The sequence below is a fragment of the Pinus tabuliformis genome, chromosome 8 (genome assembly GCF_031772625.1).
Source record: "Pinus tabuliformis cultivar Carrire ecotype Pingquan chromosome 8, CPIR1, whole genome shotgun sequence".
NCBI classification, from domain to species: Eukaryota; Viridiplantae; Streptophyta; class Pinopsida; order Pinales; family Pinaceae; genus Pinus; species Pinus tabuliformis.
Window position 1 is genome coordinate 1,751,379,332 of NC_142294.1, and position 14,221 is coordinate 1,751,393,552.

At 43.6% G+C, this 14,221-nt stretch overlaps 1 pseudogene; it reads left to right on the plus strand.

Annotated features, from left to right (window-relative positions):
- Positions 1-11,508: 11,508 nt before the first annotated feature.
- LOC149243109 (uncharacterized) lies at positions 11,509-14,005 on the plus strand (annotated as a pseudogene).
- The last annotated feature ends 216 nt before the right edge of the window (positions 14,006-14,221 follow it).

Below are 14,221 nucleotides of genomic sequence, written 5' to 3' on the forward strand. Positions count from 1 at the left end.
CACAGTGCCACTTTTCCTAGCACTAGAGGAAGAAAGAGTACAGACCCACACTTGCATGAAGATCGCTAAATCCAAGGGGGTGGCAGATATAGGCCCTCTAGAGGAAAAGCTCAAGGAGACCCAAAGAGAGTTGACAAGAGTACGACATGTGGAAAGCTCCCAATAGGCCAAGCTACGAGAAGAGAATGCGCTGCTTAGATACCAGCTACAGCTACAAGGACAGAGGAAAGAAGAGGACACAGCAGCCAAGGAAAACACAGAAGAGCCTCAGGGAAAAGAAGGAATGCAAGCTGAACTTGAGGGACTAAACCGACAACTACAGGAAAGGGAATTGCAAGCAGGCCTAGAGATACAATCTCTAAAACAAAAGATGCAAGAAAAGGAGGCACAACTGGCCTGCATGGCCAGTTGGGCAATGGAAGCTCTGCAATGTAGGCAGTTGGCCAAATCCTATGGCCTATACCTCAGGGATCAGTGGCTGCAATTCCAAATCAACACATTGGCACAAAAGGGTATCTCCCAAATCCAAAACCCCCAACAGTTCATGGATTTATGTAACAACAGTTCATCGAAAGACAAGGCCAAGCTATCAGAGTTCTACCTTCATAATTTGGCCCTTCCAAATATAACCTCATGGGACCCCAACACAGCAGTAGGGGACATGCAGCTGATGGCAATGACCTCATGGCTAAACCACGAAGAAAAGAGAGCGGCAGAGGTCAGAAATGTCATGGACCGAGAATTACAAGAACCACTGCTGATTAGAGCAGAGCCAGGGGACCCCACAGCATTGATATCCGCCCACCAGCACCTAGCAACCAACTCTCACGCTCTTTTAGAGTACATGGATCAGCAGGCTCAAGCCATAGCACACTTTGAGGATATGGAGCGACTATTGGGGGACAATTGTGTTCATGCTTGCACCCGTAGGTGGAACACATTGTCCCACAACCTCAAAATCAGGGAATACCACACTCCAACTAGAATGAGGGAGGCCTTGGCACGAGTGCCTCTCTACAAAAAGTCTATGCAGAACCTCCAGGCCAGCTGGATAGGCCTCAAGTTAAGTCCCCCTTTGCTTTTGGGATTGTTAGAAGGAGGCACAGAAGAAGAAGAGCATAAGCAGTGGGAAGAGGTGGAAAGGAAGGCCGGATTCCATGACAGTGAAGAGGACACTACTTCAAAAGCCTGGGATGTGAGGGAGGCGATCAAAGCAATTAAGGACGAGGAGCTGGACTAGTTGCTCGAGGATGAGCAACCCTTTTAGCAGGGGGGTGATGATGAGCCCCAAATTGGGTAACTTATTGGGCTCATTTTGCCTAATTATCCTTGTTCAGTCCTTGTTCAATCCTCCATTTTTCATAGCTTATGCATTATTTTTTAGTATGTTTATGTCATTTGTACGAATAAGGGTGGTCACTCTTCCTAGGTGGCTAACACGTGCTTATTTCAGGTTTTTTGACACATGTTGGAGCAAAACCGAGCAATCATGGGCTAGAAGACAACCAAGCTTGAGGTGAGGATTCATAGGGGGGTTGTCTATGACATTAAATAGCCCTTCCTCGGGATCTTCACCCCCAAACTCCGAGCTCCTAGGCCACCAAAACTGGATCTTGAAGGCAGCCAAGCAGATTTTGGAAAAGGGACTGTCTACTAACAGTTGGACAGCCAAGTCCCCCAGATTTAGGAGGCCTGCTAGGGCCCTCGTGGTGTATAAATGATAAGGCCTCAGCCTTCGTAAGGGACTTTTTTGAAACCATTGCATATTTTTTCACTACAGTGCTGTTAGCTTTAGCTCGTTTTCTTGTAGCCATTTTGGCATAACTCTTGACTGATGACTATTTTTTGATAATGATAAGCAGTCCTATTTCATATCAACTCTGAGTTTTCTATAGGAGCCGTAGCTCTCAGGGTTGGGCCCAACCTGAGAGCCTAGGGCCTCTTTTATGTACTGTTATCTTTCCTTTAAGCATCGTTGTTTTCCTTTTGTGCATTTGCAAACGTATTTCTGTTAGGCAGATTAAGTTGTGTTGATTAACTAGGTCACTGTTTATAAATAGAATGCTTAAGATGTTTAGAATAGATTGGTAGGATAATAACAGGAAAAAGGCTCCAAAAAAGGGTCAACAAACACTTTTGGTTTCACCTCTTCCTTATTGGATCAGGGGCTGGAATTGAAGTAACCGTGCTGTCCCAAAAAAAAACACTAGTTTGCTTTACCATGCAATCCTTAGTGTATTGTTTTCATTTGCAGAAGCTGGTTATGTGTTCAGATCTCTGAAATGTTTCATTGCATAGTTGATATACATGGTTCTCTTTCAAATAAAGTTGTTGTTCATTCACTTTATTTTTAGTTAGATTAGATTAGCTAGGACTTTGATTACTCGCAAGACTTTGTTGATTCAGTTGAATGTATACGGTGCAGAGCATCTCTACCACTCTTTCATCCACCTAAGCTTCATCAGAGCCATTTGCTCCATCTCCTAGCTAGGTTCCTCATCTCACATCTGTCCTCTTGCCCACGTAACCCTACCTTTTTGTGCAATCATTGTTTCAGCCTTCTTTGAGCCAATTTAGCCATCTACACCTTCTCACCACTCCATCCACCAGTCCCTGGGCCACTTCAGACCCCTATCCTACCTCCATATCCATTCATGCATCTTCCCTCACTCACCCATCCTCCAAAATCCAATTTTTAAACATCCTGTAGAAATTCCTGAACATCCTGTAGAACCCCTGCAGACTTCCTGTAGAAGCTCACAAATGAGGTTTCTTGATAGCCAAACTTTGTGAAACTCTCTGGAAGGGTGTTAGGGACTCCTTAGACTGTCTCTGAACCTTCTCGACCTCTTCCAAGCATTTCTCCTCCTTGATCAACCCCTGCACAGTCAAAGAACAGTGAAAGCATATGCATGATGAAACTGACGACTTAATCAAAAATACAAAAAGATGTTTTCTTCAGATAGAGGTAGTATAGACACATGTATTTTACCTTCATAGAAGTAATGGCATCTCTTTCAGTAGTTTGCATTCTCTCCTTTGCATCAGTAGGACTAGCTGGTAGAATTAGGGTTTGCTAGGGTTTGCGTTTTCCTTCAGTTTTTCAATCTCTTTTCGCAAATAGATTAGCTTCCTTCGAGTTAGCTTTCATCCATCAATTAAAAAGCTTCTTCTAAGAGCTCATAGAAGTTGGCTTAAGCTCCTAGCGGACTTGTGCCAGCTGACCAAGTGACAGCTGCAGCAAGAGCTAGTACTTGTGCATACAACACCGTCGCTTCCAAGTTTGTTACGAACTACCGGGTTGATAAAAGTAAAGACGGGAGTCCCAGGAGTTGTAGCATTATTGCTGCAATACTGGAGCCCACCACTTATGCTGCCCCAACCACTTGCTTCAGGAAGGAATCTTAGTGAGTTAGTGGAGTGGTAGCAGCACTTTTCTCTTTTCGGGATGGGCTTAACCCCAGATACTATCGATGAATTAATACAAACAGCGGCAGCATTGCTACGATGCACAAGCAGGCTCGACCATGAGCCCCCCCACCCAATAAGTAAATTGAACCTTTAGATGCTGGAAGGATGAATGTTAGTTTAGTGCCACCAACCACCTGGCTCTTGACAATTTCAATACCGGCCGGCTCACAGACCTTAACCTTTATATTTGAAGGAAGGGCTTGGGTCGGTGACTTAGACCTTTGCTAGTACTCTGCCTACTTGCTTTACTTTATGTTAGACCGTGGAATCGTCGGATCGGAACTGCCCTATTCATTACTACCAGAACTGATTAGATCAGATCAGATGATGAGGGGGGTCGTCGTCATGCTAACAACTCAGACTATTTACTTGACTCAACAGCCTACCTTGGCTTTTACCTACTCTAACAACCCACCCTACCCATCACCTATAGCTTCAGCCAGGAAGATCGGATAGGCACGAGTCTATGAATCCTTTCACCTACTTTGCCTTATGAATTCTTCTTTGTACCACTATTAACACTTCTGGGTACCACGAAAAGAAGAAGGAGCCTTGCCCATACGATTCTGGAATTAGATTATAACCCACTCACTGCATTCTAGGAATAGACCTACCCGCCTTCTAGTTACCCACCTCCTAGAAACACCCTACTCACTTAGAAACTTTTGATTATGCCAGGAATACCTTGTCGGATGATAGGCACTAGGATATTAACCCTTTACTATACCCTTTCCCTTATGAATTCTTATAGGTGCATACCACAAAGTTGGAGGCATCTTTGGGAATGAGAGCACATCTGATATGCTCTAGGAGAGCTCACCCAAAGATTCCGCTTGGAATCCACATCTAGAATGATGAGCTTGAGTCAGTCTCTAATCCTTCTTCCCTGCTTACCTTAGATAGCAACCCTAGCCCTTACGCTTAGCAAGTCCCTGGCTAGCTAGCCCTTCCTTTTAGAGAGAAAGCCAATATCCTACAGCAAGCATCGTTCGTTAGTGCTGGGGTGCTCCTTCGGTCGAGTGTATAAAACCAATGGATTTGATGATTCGCCACCCTTACCTAACCTACATTGGTAAATGCTGCATCCAAGGGATATGATCTTGATGACTAGACACTCACCCCTGACTACAACCAGTAACTTAATGCTTAGTACAAGTTGATTCTCTTTATTACTATACACTCATAGGTAAATGCTGCATACAATACCTGACAGAAGCACCATTAAGAAGGGGCTGCTGAGGCAGGCTCGGCTGCTGTTTCTTATTCTATTGTTGTTTCCGTTATTCGCAAGAGTAGGGCCAGTGATCTGCTTCTTCAGAGTACTCATATTGAGTCCCCTCTACCAGATCTTGCCTCAGGTTCAAAGACCTATATATCTTATGGTCTTTAGTTCATTTTTTAGTTACTTATCCCCCACCCGGTAAGTACCCACAGGGGTGATCCTCGTTCATCTGGCTCTGGCTATCAAACTGTTGGAAAGGATGTTGTGGGCTATGGGTTTGGATCTTCTGCTTCATCGACTGGATTGGCTTAAACGTGGTCAATTCTTTATCTACGTAATAACGCTATCGAATAATTTAGAAAAGAATGTCTTTCATTTCAAAGCCTGAGCATAGCGATTTGAGGTACGTGTTGTGTCTCGCCTCAAAAAAGGCAAGGTAGGAGCAGAATCTACGGGAGATCCAGGAACGTGAAGTCGCTCGCCCGAGGGAACTGTTGAAGAACGCATTACTCTTATGGATCAAAACACTTCTAAGATTACTAAGACCTATCTTGCCGGTGTCTTCAGTTATTAGATAAGCCTTTCCATTAGGTATCCTGTTGTTTCCCTCTTGCCTACCTGCCTTATCACAATATAGGTTGTATGCTATGGATCATTACTATGTCATTTCTAGGTTCTTGTTATAGGTCAAGCCAACGCAAAGAATTCCTCACCATCGGAATGGTGAGTCCCTACCGGGCCTCTCCTTAGCAGTCGAGCCCCTGCCGGTCCTCACCCATATGAATCGGTGAGTCGATGGCGGCCTTATAGTTCTTCAAGTTGATGGCGGGGGCCCCTCCCCCAAAAGAGAGTTGCTCCTCTCCCTCGTAACCTCGGTCGAGCCCCCTACCGGGTGATGGCGGCCTTTTGGTCGAGCCCCCTACCGGGTCCTTCCTCGCACGTCCCTCACCCTGCCGGGCCTTGCCCTCAGAAGCGCAATACCTCCGGACCTTTTTTTATCGCACTTGCCTTTATGAATCTTAGTAGGTACGACATATCCCTTTACTTACTGCCTTCAAGTCGAGGGAGTGCTGCTCCGGGTACCCCTGCATGACCTTAAGCAACAATCCTCCATTACGTTATTTATGCATTTCTCTATCCACCCCTTGTATGGTCCCAATACTCCAGCCCAATTCCTCATTCCTTTGTTTTGCCAGATACACACAAGGAGAGATAGAGCCATACACTAGGGCGAGAAAGGAAAGATATAGCTTATAGAATCTCTTCATTTTACGATTGAATAGTAGCCGTAGCCTGTTTTCATTGGAGCTTTCTACTGTAAGGCAGTCTCTTAAGGCTTGTTTCCATGGAACTTAATGGACAAAGCTCCTCTAAAGGCTAATGCCCATGGGGCCTAAGACTAAGCAAGTGTTCAGAACTCTCTATGGCCGCCTTATGGCCGGTACTAAGACTTGAGCTGTATGGCTGCTAGTTTCCATAGGCTAGAACTACTCTAATAGTTCAACAACTTTACGTCCCAAATAGTTCAACTTCAGTCCAACTAGTGTAGTTATAATCTAATTAGCTGTAGTGAACTCTGAGTCCCAATCAATTAGAATAGTGGAAATAAGACTTATTTCTAATTAGTGCAACTACCCGGGAAATCCTCATAGTAAATGCCTATGGGAAACTCTAAGAGGTAATACAATGTGATAGCGCTAGTCGTTTTCTTACTACTAATGAAAGGAAGTCTCTAAGGCCTTTCCTTTCTTAATAAGGGCAGACTCCCCTGAAAACAACCAATTTTCCCCATATGGGGGAGCATTAGCCAACCAATAAGAGTATAGGAGTTCAAGCATACACGTTCTGTTCAATAAATGAAATGATATACATATATACTAGCATATCTACGTGATACTCTTCTCTCTCTATCAATTTTAGATACATATGAGACTCGCATATCTACGTTGAACTTTCTCCCCATTTGAATTGAATAGTGTAAATCCATTCAAAAGCAAATAGCCAAGATTATTGACAGAAGGTGTGTGCTCATTCCCAGTGGTCAAAAATAGGAAATCATTGCCAATAAAGAAATCCGCTTATAGTAAGCAGGGAACATTCATTTTCAGGTTATCCATATATAACCCGCATATCTATGTTGAACTTGTCCATACCTAAGGGAGAAGGTACTAGAGCTATTCAGGTTCCCACGTTCCTTGGACTCGCATATCTACATTTCACTTTTTCCATTTCAATAGGTGGTGTGATCCCCTTAGCGCCTACCCCCATTCCATAAATCAAAAACCAGTTGAATCCATGTAAGTAATATGTGTTATTTAATACCTTGCTTTAGTCCCCTTATTTAGTTCAAATTCCATATCCACAACCATTCAAAAACATTGAGGTAGGTGTAGTAATCCCATTTCCCTGCACGAAAGACACTTAGGATCGGCAAGGACTCCTGGCTGGGACTACCTGATAAGAAAATAGAATAGCTGTAGAGTAAGTACTAGCCATAACGGACACAACAATAGACTATGAACTAGCACTCTTTAGACTATTAGCTTTGTCCATGCACTAAGTTCCATAGAAGAAGTACGGGAAGGTACGGAACCAAGTGGAATGAGTGAGGCACATGGGTTCGCTGAGATACCATGCCAAAAGGTCACTGCCAGCCAATAGGTAGATCCCCAGGATGAGGTGATGGTGCCCCAATTACCGGTTGCCAATAGTGGGAATAAACCAATGGGACTAAAACTATCCATTTTAGGTGATCCTGCCTGAACACCCATTCCATAAATACCGAAACCAGTTGATTCCACCTAGCTTATTCGCTCTATTCTAATAATTCCCCTCTAGACAGGACTAGTTAGTATTGCCCTTCTTATTTTGCCTTAGCTTAAGTCCTACGAGTCATATCTCTCACCTTCAACCTACAACCCTACACAGTAAGGTACGGCTATATACATATGATATCGCATGGAGACGTGAAACCAAAAGAAAGAGAATAGGTGTTCGTGCCAAGTTCTCCGTGGACCCATAGTACCCACCACACTTACTATGCACCTCAGGATCTTCGAAAGGACACATGGATGGGTGAATTCTATTCTACGTTTCACTTTTCCATTTCAATACCTCACCTCATTTTTAGGGGTTGGAGGAATATCATCGGGGATCATAAAGTGTAGTTTTCTTCTTGACGAAAATGGCATTTCCTGCAGTTTACCTCTGATGGGTGGGGGTATGATCTAACACCCCTTTCATTTCACTACTTTTGCTAGAGATCAAGGCAAGTTGAAAGCTCATTTCTCCTACCTTGGAAACTAATAAGTGGAACTACTAATAAGTAGGGCTAATAAGAGAAGGCTCTTTCTTACTCTACCCATTGACATGGATGGACTACACCTAAGGAGGTTACTGTTGGGTCGTTAATATACCATTATTATTGTCACTTTTGAACGCTTATTCCACCCATTTCTACCATTCTTCATCACGTCATTTATCATAATTTATCATATAATTCTATTTTACAATGATTTATGCTCTTATGTAAAAATATTATTTATTCTCCTTTATTTCTAATAAATTGATGATTATGCATGATTTTATCAATGAAAGTTTAATAAATTGGTTATAACATTATTCACCATTTTTAGCCTCCAAGATAATTTCCAGATTGAAGATTTGATAATTAAAAATGCCAACTCAGAAATGCGCTGGAATAAGAAGTGACAGTTTTTCGATTGAGATTCTGAGAAAATGAAGATGAATCTGGAAAATCTAGAACATGGGTTTTGTCCAGAACGGACCAAATTAACTTTATTAAAGAATGGTTTGCCCAAATTCAACTTGTATTGAGAGAAACGCAGGGTTCTTTGAGCACGATTTTCTCAGATTTGCTGTGTGGCCGTTTTCCAAATCTCAGCTGCAAAGCCAAATTCGCCTTGCTCTTGTTGAAAGATGGATGGAAATATATCTTCTTGTTGATCAATTGGTTGGAAACAATCTAATTTTGTAATAGAAATCATGTTGTAATTATCTCTGTTGTAACTTCTCTCTGATCTCTCTCTATTTAAATGAAAACAAAGATCAGAGAGGGGGATGGATTCGAATGATGGAATTGAGGATGAATTAGAGATTCAGAATTGAGGATGGCAGAGAGAATGGATAATGGCTGAGAGATGGAGAGATTTCTTGTTGTAATCCACTGTAACTCTGCTTTGATATTTTAATATAAATCTAGTTTCCATTCCATCTTTGATCCTGAAGTAACCCAGCAGCATCCGCTGGCGGCTAAGGGCCTAGCCTCTGGTGGATTGTGCTGCTGCTGTATATTATCTCTTTGGTTTATGCGTGGTTTTCATTATCAACTTTATTTGGTAATCTGGTATGTTCTATTATTTTACATCACGGTTCTGTTATATCTGATTTATGTTCAATTGAGTAATATCGTTCTCTATGACAGGAATGCCGTATTGATTCATCTTGACTTGGTAACACATTGTTGTTCTTTTAATCATTGATATAACATTGCTGGTCCTTACAGAATGTATTGTTGTTCAATTACAGCGTATCCGTGTTGTAACACTCTTTAATTGGTATTACTGAATTCATCTTAGAGACTATATTTCCTTGCGATTGCTAAATCTATGAACGTTGCTGTTCCATTCCAAAATACAGTCGTATTCTTTATAACTAAGACTGATAATTGGATTACCAAGATCAGATTACTATTAAGGTGTGCCATGTGTGTATTTATATTTGACTTTCCAGCGTTGTTTCATATTCCATCATTAATCAATGCTGTTCTATTTTCGTGTGCTGTCCGATTTATTCTTAAAGTAAAGATTGCTATTAATTTGGCTTTGCTGTTGTTCATTTCCATTAATTAGAGTTTGTTGTTCAGATTCCTTTAATTACAGTTTGTTGCCCATTTACTTTGTTGTTCATTTCTGTTGATTAATTGCAATAGTTTGCTTTTAAAGAGTTTTCCTAGTTTACTTTCAATGGCAGCTTTAGTTCAATTTCTATTTCCTTTTAATTGCTTTAAAGCAGGACTGTCAATTGTAGAGAACATTGGTTATTGCTTCCTTGTTCCCAGATTGATTGTCTTGTTCTAGTTTGATTTCAATTGCATCAATCTCTAGAGGAATGAGTTATTGCTACTGTATCCTCAATTGATGTTTGCTGAGTGAATAGTTGGATTTCAGAGCATTTGAGTTTATGTTATTGTTAGATTTCTTTTTCAAGCATTCATTTACTTTTGGATTTTAAGCACTATACTGCAAAACATTACTCTTGAGTAAATAGCTGCCTCAGACTGAGTACACTCTTGAAATAAAAAGTCGTCCCTGGGTTGATAATTAATGTGAAGGTAATTAGGAGTTAAAAAGACACCTTTTTATCGCTCGACAGTTACCACGTGCCTAGGAAGGTGGTTATTTATATGGGCATGGTTCTTACTGACAAATGAGGACTAGCCAGGATACCTAGCCATATCAGCCAGACCTGCTACTATACAGCCTATTACTATAGGATATCGCATTTATACGTTTACCTTTTCCATTCAAAAGAAACTAGCCCTAGTTGAACTACTAGCTTTCCCACTTCTAACATAGCTGATAGGAAGGAGAAATAAGTCAAATAGTCACATTCCAATAAGTCCGCCGATAAGTCAGTCCCATATTTGATTTGCTCGCTGATAAGCCACCAACCAGTCTCAACAGGCAATGGAGACTTCACTAGTAGTTCTGAATATGCCGGTACTACTACTCCATGTCCAGTGGAAATGCCAGGTTTATATGCCAATTCCATCCAAATAACAAAACCAAATAATAAGAAATATAGAAGTGTGAAGTCTACACGTGAAGCCATATAATAAAGTGACTGAGTACGAAGGCATATATCATTCCTATATATATATTATGCAATCTTAGGGCATACGATGGAAACATACTATTCCACATTGTCAGAGGGTCCTTGTGTCATACAGCTGCCAGTAGTCATACATGTATTATGATACCGGTAGACCATAAGACCTAAAGGATAAGGGACTATACTATTAAGGTTCCCACGTTCGTTTCCAGGAAGTGAGTGATATTAGTAAGAGAGAAGGTTCCCCATATCAACCATTTGCTTGCCCCCTAATTTGTCATATTACTGGCCTCTGGATGTACACACAAATTCCCTTATTCGCTGGCTTAGTCCTAAAAAGTAAGTTCCAAACTTTCCCTAAGTTCTTTCTTTCTTGACTACTACCCTTCCTCATCCGTAGAGAGTGTTCTCCATATATATAGAGTTAGAGTTGTAGTCTGTAGAGTAATAACTACTTGCCCTACTACATTTGTTTGAAAGAAAGAGGAGAAAACTACGTGTCAGTTCCTCCTATCCGAGGAGACTCCGAAGTGATAGTGAGTATAGATATTTCTTCCCTGTAGTGGTGTAAAACTATACTAGTTGTTTCCGTAAGAGCTCTACTACACTTGCCTTTAGTCCAAGTAGGACGTCTCGATGCGATTCTACAGTTCCTACATAGATTATAAGTTATTAGGTCCTACTTGGACTAACCTTAGTGACTTATTTGAGAGGGGCCACCCAATAAGCATCAAGGAAGAAAAACCTCCGCCTCAGGGGATTGGGGTGGGTGGGTAAATAGTGGTCGAGCCTGCTTGCGCATCCTCTCCCTTTTCAAGAGACTAGTTCCTTCCTTGCCCTCCTCACCCTTGATGGGTGAGCAATAAAGAACCTATTGTCGAGCAAGCCATCCTTCCTCACCCATATGAATGAGTGAGCAATCCTTTCAATTTACTTATTGGGTGGGGGGGCTTATGGTCGAGCGGCCTTACGGCACCTTGTTTTCGCAATAGCAGCAGGCAGTCAATGGGTGGGTGCGCTTCGCCTCCTGCCAGTGATAGGGCCACTGGTTCTACCACTTCATAATAAATGAGTGAGTATCCTCCCCCGGGACCGGAATGATTATCCCTGTCCGATGGGTCTACATTCATCCCTGGATGTCGTCGGGTACTTTTCACTTCCCCGCCATTCTTGTCACCGTCACCTGCAATCCGCGCAGGTGTGTCCGCACCCCCTGGAGTGGACGGGAAAGTCTTTATCGGAGCAACCCTCCCTGGTTCCAGACCCAGGAGTGCACTTCCCCGTATGAGCATTCGGTACATGCATAGGTGGAAGAGTTACAAGGTCACCACTACTTGGGATCTCCCCCCTAATCTTAGATTGGTCGTCCGAGGGTTCGCCTTCATTGCTGTGCTTACACACTAGGCTACCCTTCTCCGAAAGCTTCGCGGGACCACCTACCACTAGTCTTCTCCGGATCGCCCGGAGGGGTTTACTGCAAAAAAAGGTCCTGGTTCTTCTTTTCGCTAGCTCTGCGAAGCAACCCTTGAGGGAATCAATCTAGGGCCAGCACAGTCAGGATACTATTTTCTTCCCCTCAAACTGAAAGGTTCTGATTTAGCGTAAGACCGGCTGGCACAGGACCTTACCTGCCTTACTGCTCCTGGGTTGACCGGCGCAGTCAGGACCAACCCAGTAAGGCCGGCCTTTCAGGACCGGATAAGGCCGGGGACCTTACCTACTCCAGGATTTACCCCAGACCAAGATTCCCAGAATCAAATAATATATCCTTCCTTTAAAGGCCTGCCTTATTGTCTGAAGTATTGATCTGAAAAGATGACTTCTTCGTTCGTTAGATAAGGGTTAATCAGGACAAGTCTTCGAAGTATTGACCTGAAATAAATGAAAGGAACGTAGTCGCTTGTCCGGGCAAGGACCTTTCAAGTTCTTAAAATGGGTCCGCCTAGAATGAAGTATACTTATTTCCCTGGCCTAACGACTTAATACCTCGGGCCAAGGCCCAGAAAAGAATAAGTGTAGCAAGCAGGGTTGATAAGGAGATGGATGGAGGGTTGACTTAGAATAGGGCCTTGAAAGGCCTTCTGTACTTATTTCCTTGGCCCCGGATACTTCGAAAAAAGCAGGGTAGGGGGTTTACTTATTCGCTTCGTTACCTAAGGGTTGATAAGGTAGGTAGTTAGCTAAGAATTCACGTTCTCTCCATTGGCCTATGGGAATTCGATGGTGGCCTTTCACAGTCGAGCCCTGCCGGACCTTATGGTCGAGTGAGAAATCCCTCACCATATGAATAGTGAGTGACTCCGTCCCTCTCCTGGATAGTCGAGTGTGCTAACGCACCCTCACCCATATGAATGAGTGAGTGACTCCATCCCTCTCCTTAACAGTTGAGCCCCTCTCCTCTCGATGGCGGCCCTTATGGTCGAGCGGCCTAACGGCACCTCTCCCTTATGGTTGAGCCTGCTTGCACATCCTTATGGTCGAGCAACTCAAGTTCCTCTCCTTATCAGTCGAGCCCCGTTGCCGGTCCTCTCCCTTATGGTCGAGCAACTCAAGTTCCTCTCCTTATCAGTCGAGCCCCGTTGCCGGTCCTTAACAGTCGAGTGTGCTTACGCACCCTACCAGTGATGGCGGCCTGGTGGTCGAGCAACTCAAGTTCCTCTCCTTAACAGTCGAGCCTGCCTCCGCATCCTCTCCCTCTCCTTAACAGTCGAGCCCCTGACAGACCTTATGGTCGAGCCCCTCACCATCGGAATAGTGAGTGACTCCGTCCCTCTGGTCCTCTCCTTAACAGTCGAGCCTGCCTCCACATCCTCTCCCTCTCCTTAACAGTCGAGCCCCTGACGGACCTTATGGTTGAACCCCTCACCATCGGAATAGTGAGTGACTCCGTCCCTCCGGTCCTCTCCTTAACAGTCGAGCCTGCCTCCGCATCCTCTCCCTTATGGTCGAGCCCCTTCGGATCTTATGGTCGAGCAAATCAAGTTTCAATTTACTTATTGGGTGGGGGGGCTAACAGTCGAGCCGATGGCGGCCTTTTAGTTCTTCAAGTTCCTCCCTTTTGGGGCCCCTCCCCCAAAAGAGAGTTGCTCGTCTTAGTTACTTATTTGAGAGGGGCCACGTTACCTCACCCTGCCGGTCCTTATGGTCGAGTGACTACATTCCTTATGGTCTTTCAGCCTTACGCCACCTTGATTTATTCCCCTCAAAGAGCTCTGCTCAGTTAGATAAGGCCCGAGGACGCTGGCTCCCACAGGCAGAGGCCCAACGAATGTTAGATGCAAAGCTCCGCACCTCATTAAGATCATATTGGCATACTCCCCTAGAAAAGAAGGAGCAGACCCCATCGAAGACAAGAGTAGGGTACAACAAGGCCATTTCCATCCACCTTCTCACATAGCCATACGTGGACGTTACCTCTCATACAACTTCCAGCTGGCAGTCAGGCCCTACAATAAATAAAGAAATGTGTGTGTGAATGAATCGATGAAAAATCAATCGAAGAGTGACATGAATTTGGTTCTTCAACAGTAGCATGGGAGGAGCATCCCTATCACAAAAAAGGAGTAGGTAGAAGGGAGCTTCATGACATCCGTCCGTGATTGATCTGGATAGCTCAATTTTGCTTGCTAATAATAACGAATCAAACAGGGGCTAATGCTAGTGCCAGTGCTAGTG